We start from the raw sequence: 11708 nt of genomic DNA on the forward strand, positions 1-11708 counted from the left end.
GCAGAAGTCTTTAAAGTCCCTCACAGTTCTTAAATCTATGATGTGTTTGGAACAAATATTATTCTCCCCATTTTTCCATAACTGCCAAAGGTCTTGCAACTAGTTAAGGGGCAGAGCCGAATTTAAACCTAATTAACTCCACTCCACTACTACTCCATCACGAGGGTGGTGAGGCATGCAACAGCACATCCTGAAACACGTGCTTGGTTGCTTCTAATACACCTGTAATGACGTCTAAGAATGAAGGGTGGTGCTTGAATTTATCATCTTCATTAAAATGAGGTGCTAATATTTAATTTTTAAAAAGTTAGATAATTTGAGTACAGTACCATATGTGCTACCAAACTCAAATCATTCATTTATCTACATTCTAAAAAACACTATTTGATATACATAAAACAGAAACAGTTGATATATGTAAAATAGAAACTTTGAGAAAATAAATTTACAACTCAGGGCAGACAGAATTTTGTGCAACTTATTTTGTACTGATGCATGTATGAAAATAAATAATTGTCCAGGATTTACTGCCTGTCATTGGAGTGTGATGAGGACACTGCTAGAACTATGTAGAGGATAACAAGAGGACAAAGGATGAAGGGTTAGAATCAGAGGATCCTCTAATGCTAGAAGAACCAAATGACTGGTTACAACTCAATCTTTAGACACATTTAACTTAAATCATACTCAATCAGCAGCTATGTGTGCAAAGAAATACATGATAATGCAATGCAGAAAAAAACCAACTTATTCCTACCACAGAACTGAGAAAATTTCAATTTCTTACTTGAAACATATTTGCAATAAGACAATTAGTGGATTTCTCTTTCCATCTATATCTACAAGATAACCTAGCAAATGATCACACAAATGTTTTGTTATGTTTATTCTAGAGCTGTGCTGTGTGCTTAGTTGCTCAGTTGTGTCCAACTCTTTGCAACCCCATGGACTGTAGCCCACTAGGCACCTCTGTCCATGGGGATTCTCCAGGCAAGAATACCGGAGTGGGTTGCCATGCTCTCCTCCAGGCGATCTTCCGATCGAACCCATGTCACCCACATTGCAGGCAGATTCTTTACCAGCTGAGCCACCAGGGAGGCCCAAAAATACTGGAGTGGGTAGCCTATCGCTTCTTCAAGGGATCTTTCCAATCCAGGAATCACACCGGGGTCTCCTGCATTGCAGGAGGATTCTTTACCAGCTGAGCTACCAGGGGAGCCCCTAGAGAAATGTAACTCAAATTTTAACCTGGCGACAGAAATAACAGAGATGACATATCTACCCTTAAAATTCCCTTTGACTTTAGAAAATGGTTTTCTAACAGCCGTTTCCACTATCTACTACTCCACTCTGTGAATCCTGCCTCACAGCACCAGTTCTGAGAGCTGAAAGACTCAAAGACAATTTAGGAAATGACAACACAGCAATTCTCCAAGTTTAACTTCCAAAAGAGCGTATCAAGTTGGCACATACAAAACAATCAATCATCAGGAGTTGAGATTTAAAACTACAATTACTCAAGGCCTCTCCATTAATTATTGTCATAACTTTCTTTGAAAACTCCTAGCAAGTAGAAAAGCATACTGCCTAAAAAAATGTGTTTATCTTTGAGACTAAAACAGATTCAAACCATAAAACAAATTAGTTAAGCATTCATCTATTTTTTTCAATTCTGCTATAAATTAACACTATCTTCAACAAGCAAAGGTCTGGAAAAGCTGAATTCTAAGACAAAAGCCTGCCTTTATAAGAGTCAAATGAAAAGTAAACAACAGTAAGGAAGGCTCCTCCTCTGGAAAGCCTGTGAGTCACTGACATCCTGTTCTGCTTCCAGAGGCCAAATGTAACTCCAGGTATTCAGATTGGAGTTTACCAAGCCCACTCACTGCTTACCGTGGAGACAACCTATCCATAAGTTAAGCATCTACCTAACACATAAGACCAACCAGAAAGCATCAGTTAATATTTCTGAGTGTATTCTATGCATGGTCTGTCTGCAATGGTATATAATTTCCATTTCCATAAAATTCCCTTGCAGCAAACAGTAAATATTAATCTCATTTTATGGAAAAGCCTAAAAGGTTAAATAGATCCTGCTGAACTAAGGAGTCTGTAGTAGGCAGAATAATAGCCTCCCCAAAAATGTCTGTATCCTAATTCCCTGAATCTGTGAAACTGCTGTTAAATAGCAAGAGGGAATTAAGGTTGCAGACAGAATTAAGGTTACTAACCAAATGACATTGAAATGGGAAGATTATCCTGGATTATCTGAATGGGCCCAATGAGATCACAAGAGCCCTAATATAAGTGAAAGAGGGAGGTAGAAGTAGTGTCAAAGCCAGAGAGATTTGAAGATACTAAGCTGCTGGCTTTGAAGATAGATGAGAAAACACAACCAACAGTATGTGTACAGCCTCCAGAGACTGGAAAAAGCAAGGAACATTCTCCCCAAGAGAGCAAGGAAGGAATTCAGTTCAGTGAGACCCAGTTCAGATTTCTGACATACAGAACTATAAAATAATAACTGTGTTGTTTTAAGCCACTAAATATTTGGCAACTTGTTACAGCAGCAATATGAAACAAATACAGCCTAAATCTGTCACCATTCTGCAAGAATTTGCTAAAGTTTGTGAACAACACAGGTAGTAGCAATAAAATTTAGCAGTGATTTGTTTCCTCTGTCCTGTTCAACGTTTCAAAATTCAACTTGTAAACTCTTACATAATAGTTTCTTGACTTCTTAAAAAAAAAAGTACAGAGGAATTAATCCTGAATTTTTAAGTATTTTTAAAAAATACACCAGCAATTTATGGAACAATAGAATCAAGTCCTAACAAGTAAATAGAGGATATTTCAAACAAGTAAACTTATAACTTAAGGAATGCTACCAAAATTATACTTTTTTTGAGTGGGCATGAGTAAGGAAGGTGTAGGACACTTGTTTAGCCTAGATAACCTTCCATGCTGTTAGAGAGTTGGAGTCTAAATCCACAGGTTCAAATGATCTTTAAAAATCTCTTCTGACTCATGAGCCATAGTGTTTCAACTCAAATTACTCATGAAAATATAACCTGACAATTCATTTACCTCCTACTTTAAAATATCTTCAAGCCTTGTCCTATTTTCATTTTCCTCTTACTTACAATTTCAAGCTAGAATAGGTTCTCCCAGAAAAACTAAGTCCACTGTAGTTCATTTTAATATATTTTCATATAATTTCTTCTACATTTAAGAGAATAGGGTAAATTTCCCTAAAATATTTAATATCATAATGCAAATAAGTTTTAGTTTTAAAACTGTTCCTTTCAATGAAAGTAGGTAAATGGTTTCTAAGCTATACTTGCTATTCCGTAAACCCATCAAAAGGTCACGAAATGGTAACACCTTTATAACTCACGCATAACTAGCAGAAAGCAGCATGGTTCAGTTTACTAACAGAACAGATTCTGCCATCAGTTTAATGTGTGCCCGTGGGCAAATCACTCAACATCTTTGCATCTGCTTCTTCAACCATAAAAAAGGAAAAATGCTGCTGACCTGCCTCAAAGGGACATTATAAGAAATAACTAATGATTATGAAATTTTACAAACATAATGTGCCATTTAAAAGCCTAACTATAGTGCTTAAAAAAAAATACTTTACAAACCACATGTTCTGACTAAGCATCTGCTGGGGTCATTACCTAGAGTGGTCTGTCCCAAAGTAACCTTTCTAATAAACGCTACTAGAGATCCCAAAAACAACATTAGCTTCTTCAGAAACGGCCATATAGCACAGAATGTTCCCTCACTACCTCCCACGGCTTACCTTTTAAAAGCAATCTCATGCAATCAGATTTCACTAACAGTAGCTGTAATAATAATCTATAGAGTTATGAGAGACTACCATAAATGTTACAGATGACAGGGTCTATTCACCACCTAGTAGTACTAGATATTCAAATAAATTAATAATACCTACTGAATACCTGGGCTTCCCAGGTGGCTCAACATTAAAGAATCCATCTGCCAATGCAAGAGATGCAGGTTCAATCCCTGAATCAGGAAGATGCTCTGGAGGAAATGGCAAGCCACTCCAGTATTCCTGCCTGGAATGTCCCTTGGGCAGAGGAGACTGGCAGGCTGCAGTCCAGGGGTCGCAAAGAGTTGGACACAATTGAGCAACTGAGCACACGCATGCACTGAATGTCTACTGAGTGCTAAACACCACTAAGCAAGGCCTATACTTATCTGCCATTAACATAAAGCTAAAGAAACATGGCATTGCCCTAAGTAAATCATTTGGTAGTAGAGAAAATAGCATACTGAATGCAAGTAAAATCTTTCTGAGGTCATCAAAAAAGAATGACATAGATCTGTTATAAACTGATATAAAAAGATGTAAAAACAGCCACAGAACAATATGCAAAAGTGTAAGCCCATCTTTGTAAAACCAAACATATCAAAAAATACTCATATATAAGTTTATATGTGCAAGGAAAAAGTTATGGAAGAATATACCCTAAACTTTTAAATCAAGTTACCAAGAGGAAGAAGGTAATGACTTTTACTATTCACTGTATACATTCGGTTCAGTTCAGTTCAGTCGCTCAGTCGTGTCCGACTCTTTGCAACCCCATGAATCGCAGCATGCCAGGCCTCCCTGTCCATTACCAACTCCTGGAGTTTACCCAAACCCATGTCCATTGAGTCGTTGATGCCATCCAGCCATCTCATCCTCTGTCGTCCCCTTCTCCTCCTGCCCCCAATCCTTCCCAGCATTACGGTCTTTTCCAATGAGTCAACTCTTCGCATGAGGTGGCCAAAGTATTGGAGTTTCAGCTTCAACATCAGTCCTTCCAATGAACACCCAGGACTGATCTCCTTTAGGATGGACTGGTTGGATCTCCTTGCAGTCCAAGGGACTCTCAAGAGTCTTCTCCAACACCACAGTTCAACAGTATCAACTCTGCAGCGCTCAGCTTTCTTCACCGTCCAACTCTCATACCCATACATGACTACTGGAAAAACCATAGCCTTGACTAGATGGACCTTTGTTGGCAGAGTAATGTCTCTGCTTTTAAATATGCTATCTAGGTTGGTCATAACCTTCCTTCCAAGGAGTAAGCGTCTTTTAATTTCATGGCTGCAATCACCATTAGCAGTGATTTTGGAGCCCCCCAAAATTAAGTCTGACGCTGTTTCCACTGTTTCCCCATCTATTTCCCATGAAGTGATGGGACCAGATGCCATGATCTTAGTTTTTTAACATTTACAGCAAACTGCAATTGCTTTTATACTTAAAAAAATATTCTTTAATTTTGCTAGGAACAGGACAGATTAGTTTAGAAAAGTATTTCTCCAAATTGAGGCAAAGCAAAATTAGGTGACTTACTAAGTGTGAAGCCCTCTTACACTGAACAACTTTTTTAAAAAATCACTGAACATAGGACTGCCTCGGCAGTCCAGTGGTTAGGACTCTGCGTTTTCACTGCAGGAGGCCTAGTTTCAATCCCAGGGCCGGAAACTAAGATGCCACAAGCCAAGGGGCCCAGACAAGAAAAAAAGAAATCACTGAACAACTTTCAACAAGGATATTCAGATAAAAAAATGAAATGGGACCTTGGATGAGATACACTTACCGAGATAAAACTGAAAATATAAAAAGCTAAAATTTTTTAAACTCCCAAATAGGTATAAGCCAAGCTGCCTCATTTAAACTCTGACACCAATAGTAGCTCTTTGTCATTGAGCCTGTTCAGTCTTCCTTTTACTCTCTTGGTAGAGACAGACTCAGGCTTGGCAGGGCCCCAGGCCTCGTACACCCCACCCCCACAGCTTGCCACGCCAAAGCAGCTTCAGGTGACTAACTGTCACATCCAAACAGTGATCAGATCAGATCGTGAGAAGAAAAAAGACTTTTCCCTATATAAGCAAGGCTAGATGTGGATGCTTGCTTAGAAAATGAACATCTCCAATGGCTCACCTAATCCAACAAAAAACCTCTAGGCTTGGAAGTAAAATTTACTTTTTCCCTTGAAAGAATCCCATCTAGGCAAGCCAGCAGCAAATTAGAAGAGAGGGCAAGTATTTACTAAGAGAAGATTCTGCATCAGGAAGGGCTAGAATAAATAAAGGTCCGAAATGGAGGCAGAGTTCTTGGAATAAAGAAATCTGGTTTTCACTTTCCCTTGAACAGTCTTTTTAAGGATTTCACATAGACAGTAATAACAGGCTTCAATCTTAATCACAAAACTGTAACTTCTTCCCCCAACTTCCAAATCAACCTTTAAGTTAAAAGAGACTAGAGTCACTATATCACCCCCAAAGCATTTAAACTCATAAGCATTTACACATTCTTTCCATGAACTAACAATAATAGCTCCAATTTAGTGAGAACTTACTATGGAGTAGACCCTGTTATTACACTCAGTCACCCCTGACAGCCCATGATGTCAGCACTGCCACCATTCCGCAACTAACACAAGGACACCAGCCTTCCTAGAAAGTGAAAGAAAACTGCCCACAACTTGGCAAGCATGAGAGTCCCAATTTAATCCCAAGCAGTCCTGATGAAAGAATCCTCACTCTACCCATTTATGAAAGAAGTGACAGCTTTTACCAAAATAATACAGCTACCACGTACTGACTACTCAGAACATGTACAGTTTAAGTTAAATGTTATTTCATTTAGTACTTACACAACCTTGTAAGGTAACTATCAATATTACTACCCCACTTTGCAAGAAAATGAATCTGATGTTTACTTTCACTTCAAAAATAAATAACTTTCCCCAAACTTCAACAGCCAAAACACAGAAGGACAGGCCTGGGAACAAGACCTCTCTCTTTCCAAGCCATATGTTCTTAATCACTAAGCTACACTATTTACTGGGCACTTTAACAAAAAAAAGATGGTTTTTATAGTCATTTTCAAGTATAACTTTTACTATCAGTATAAGGTGAGTCTTTTCTTTAAATGCTATTTGGTTAAAGCTTTGACGATTTATAATCTTCATTTCCGCTATTAAAGAAAATGATAAGAAGTTAGTGTGACTTTAAGTGAAACTTACTAAAAAGTTACCAATGACACTCTTCTAAGCAAGTATGCCCTATAAGATTATCAAATTAGGAGACAGCAGTCCATTGTTTGTCAAAACCTTGACATAGGACTTTAGATATCCTAGAGTTAAGTCACACTGCCAAAAATCTATCTATAAATTAGAAAAAAAAAATGGCTTAAATAAGAAAAGTCTACATAAAGTATCTATCTCATTGTCCCATATAGACTGTTTTCTGACACATTTCAATAGTACAAATTATTATTCTCTCAAGTGATAGCTAAATTTATAACTTAAAAGTGATCCATTACTTTCTGTAAAGATTTTCTTCCTTCAAATGATAATAATCTCCCCACAGAAGCAACTTCTACCACCAGACTGCCAGCACCAATGTTAAGCTGGAAAGATATACCAGGTAGGGTAATGTAGAATTGTATCTTTATCTTTAACTGTCCCAATGCTCAGTATATCTAGTTATTCACAGTTAGATATCCTCAGGGTAAGCCAAGTGTTGTTTTAAAACTTTCTTTTCTGCCTCTTTTCTTTTGTCGTTTAGTCCTATTAACCAACCTAAAACATAACTGTTGTTAAGTGAGGTGAACAGGAAGTTTGGTTTCTCTGTCTCTGAACTGACTCTAGTAGATTTGCCTTTTATTTTCTGTTAAACTGTTTACATAGTTTTTTAAACTCACTTTTCCTCCCCAAACTTAATGCTGTCTCCTATTTTAGTATGAAAATTATCAGATTTCTAGAAACACATTATCTTCCATGGGAAATGTGAACATCAAGATTTCCTGCACTCCTCAATTTTTATAACAAAAGCTCTCTTAAAATTAAACATACTAATTAGCAGTTTAAGAGGTAACAAATATACTGACTTATTTTCATGTAAAGTAATTAAATGAAAATATTTGTCATCTTGGGAACAAAAGCTTGTTATTTACAGCTCATGTTTCATTTAATGTCCACTAGGTGAAAAGAAGTCCCAAAAGTTTCTTTTTTCTTTCTTTTTCTGAAACAGACTTTTTTTTAGTATTTTCTTTTTTCTTCTGTATTCAAAATAAGTTACAAGCTAAAAAGTAATGCTCTGCACTTAGGTATCAACAAAAAAATTTAAGTAATTCTATTTGCAATATATGCCTTATCAAAATCCACACCTTCTAGAATCTGCAATATTTAAATATCAAAAAGGTTTTGGCCCTTTTTAAGCCACAAAGGGTCAAAAATGGATGACTGTGGGTGTCATCTTACACAGAATACTAGTGCATGTTTCCCACGAATGCAGCAACATCCTTGTCCTGTGACACCCAAAGGCAGGCACCAGCAGTCCTGTTTTTAAACAACTCATCAAAAATGAAAGTCTGCAATGTTTTTAAATGTTTGTAACTAAAAACCTAACAGAGTTGACTCTCAAGCAACACTGGCGGGGGGACTGGAGGGGCAGCTGAAAATCCTGATATAACTTTACAGTCTGCCTTCTGTATCTGCAGATCCACATTCTTGGATTCAGCTACCCATGCATTGTGTAGTATGACTATACTATTTGTTGAAAAAACTTCTTGTATAAGTGGACCCAAGCAGTTCAAACCCATGTTATTCAAGGGTCCACTATATAGCATATCCATATTTTGAGTTTAGTCATATTTCACCAAGCAATATACCAGCCAGCAATTTTCACAAATGTAAAATATATTTTATAAATGTATTCAATATAAATGTTTATTTCCAAAAATTATGCAGCCCTAATTTCCTCATAAAATCTGTTTTCCAGTTATTCATTTACAACATCTTGGTATCCTCCTTGACTTTCCTCTACATTCAATCTGACAAGAACTCCTTTCGGCTCTATCTTCAAACCACACCTAGAAGCTGACCATTCCACACCTCCCTCATTGGAGTAGCCACCATCCTTTATGACTACAGCTTTTTAACTGGTTGGTTTCCATCTTGTAGACTTGCCCACAGCCTGTTTTTAACACAGCAGTTAGTGATCCTTTAAAAATACAAGGAAAATCGGCCATTCTGTAATGAGACTGTATCATTCTTCCTTCAAAACCCACAAATGCTCCCTATTTCTATCAGAGTGAAAGTTAAAATCCTTACAAAGGCCTTCAAGGACCCAGGTGATCGGCTCTGATGTGCTCCATCCCCATCGTGCAGTCCCCTTTACCTGTCTGACCCCGTCCACTTCTGATATTCCTTCCTTCCTTCATCCACTCCAGCTACCTTGGCCTCTGTGCAGGTCACTGAACACGTCCAACTGCCTTTGAGGCCACATGACTAACTCCCTTACATCCTTCTGTCAAGTATTTGCACAAATATCTTCTAGATAAACCCTACTTGACCACCTTACTTCAAGCTACAATCTATCCACCTCATATTCCCTGTCCTCCTTACCAAGCTCCCCTCTTATTTCTCTACTACTGACCACCTAACAAATAAGATAATTGATCTATTATGTTTATTCTTACTTGTCTGCCCCTCACCTCATCTTAAAAGGTAAGATGCACAGGGCCAGAACTTTCTACCTGTTTTGTTCACTGGATATATCCTAAATGGCTAGACTGGAGACTAGCACGCAAGGATTCAATAAATGTTGAGTGAATTTTTTAAATGGCCAACTTCTTAGTGGCCACTTTCTACAACACAAAACACTCAGCTCTCAATAGGGTTACCAGAGGCAGTATCATTACTCTGAAAACTGAAAGGTCCACTTCTAAGAACCTCCAAAATGGAAAATGTATGTTCACACAAAAGCCTGAAACAAATGTTAACAGCAACATTATTCATAATAGGCAAAAGTAGAAATAAATGAACCAACAAAATGTGGTATATCCAGGGAAGTAGAATATTATTCAGCAATTAAAAGGAATGAAATACTGACATATGCCTCAAAATGAATGAATCCTGAGAATATTATGCTAGGTGAAAGAAGTCAGACACAAAAGGTCACGTATTATATGATTTCATTGCTAGAAAATGTCAAGAATAGGCAAATTCTTAGAGACAGAAAGTAGATTAGTGATTGCCAGAGGAAGGATAGAGGGAAGGAAGAATAAAGAATGACTAGTAATGGATAACAGGTCTCTCTGGGGAAGATGAAAATGCTCTGGAGTTAAGACAGTAGTGATGGAAACAGTCTGTGAAAAGTACTGAATTGCGTACTTTAAAAGGATGAATTTTGCGACTTCCCTGGTGGTCCAGTGGTTAAGACTCTGCATTACCAGTGCAGGGGGCATGGGTTCAATCCCTGGGCAGGGACTAGATACCGTACGCTGCAACTAAAGACCCTGCAATGCTGCAACTGAGACCTGGCATAACAAAATTTATAAATAAATACTTTTTTAAAAGGTGAATTTTACCTCATTTCCTAAAATTCAAAAGCAAAAGAAAATAACAGAAAGGACTGCTCAGTTCAATGTTCACTGCCCACTAACAATGGAAGGCTAATAGTTGGGAGCTTCAATACATTGACCACCTGATGCAGAGAGCCAAATCACTGGAAAAGACCTGATGTTGAGAAAGACTGAGGGCAGGAAGAGAACAGGTGACAGGGGATGAGATAGTTAGAATGGCATCACCAATTCGATGGACAAGAGTTTGCGCAAACTCGGGGAGATAGTGAAGGATAGGGAAGCCTGGCGTGCTCCAGTCATGGGATCACAGAGTAGGATACAATTGAGTGACTGAACAACAACAAAGAATTGGGAATGGCTTCTTGGCTGTACTCAGTTCCAAGAATCTATTCACCAAGAAATCACAGCAAAAAGATTTTTTTTAAAGGGACTGGGGATGGGAGGGTTAGTCATCTATAAACAGCAGCAACCAGAAACCTCATACCCAATTCATTACACTCCTATATCCCCACCTTCAATACAACCATTTCCCATTACAACCATTACAACCTGGTCTACCTCCATCTCTCATCACACTGACTTGCAACTCATGTCCCTACTTCCACTCCCACTCCCCTGCAGCTGACTCCCTACTCAATCACTTCACTCTCTGGCTTGAGACTCTTCAGCGACTTCCTAGCACACTCAGACCATTACCATAGCCAACACGGCCCTACATTGTTCTGGCCCTTGTGAGCACTCAAGCCTCATCTCCTCCCACTTCAGCCCTAAAGGACACCTTCCTGTTCCTTAAACATTTCAAGATCAAACAATCTAACCTAAAGTCACACTCTCGGTTACTCTACCCTTTTATCCTGATTTTGCTTCATCTGCCTTCATAGAACTTACCACTTTTTTCTTTTGGTTTGGTGTCTATCCACCCTAATACAGTCAACCCTTGAACAACACAAAGGTTAGGGGTCCCACTCTCCCCATGCAGTGGAAAATCCATGTATAACTTCAGACTCCCCCAACATTTAACCACTAATAGTTCAATGTTAACCAAAAGCCTTACCAATAACATATAAAGTCGATAAACACATATTTTGTATATGTATTTTACATTGTATTCTTACAATAAAGTAAGCCAGAGAAAAGAAAATACTATTAAGATCATAAGAAAGAGGAAATCCATTTACACTACAGATACATGTATCAAAAACCCATGGTCAAGTGTCAACAGTAAAGTCCACAAGGGTTAAGAATTCTTGTTTTATTTACTGCTATATCCTCAATACCTACAGTTACATCTAGTACAAACAAGGCACATGGT

General features: G+C 38.1%; 1 protein-coding gene across 9 annotated transcripts in view; it reads right to left on the bottom strand.

The window, feature by feature from the left end:
• Positions 1-11708, bottom strand: part of ARID4B (AT-rich interaction domain 4B) — a 140882-nt gene that overhangs the window by 123750 nt on the left and 5424 nt on the right. The window lies entirely within an intron of this gene.

This window comes from Giraffa tippelskirchi, chromosome 2 (genome assembly GCF_054371585.1).
Source record: "Giraffa tippelskirchi isolate mGirTip1 chromosome 2, T2T-mGirTip1v1.2.pri, whole genome shotgun sequence".
NCBI lineage: Eukaryota > Metazoa > Chordata > Mammalia > Artiodactyla > Giraffidae > Giraffa > Giraffa tippelskirchi.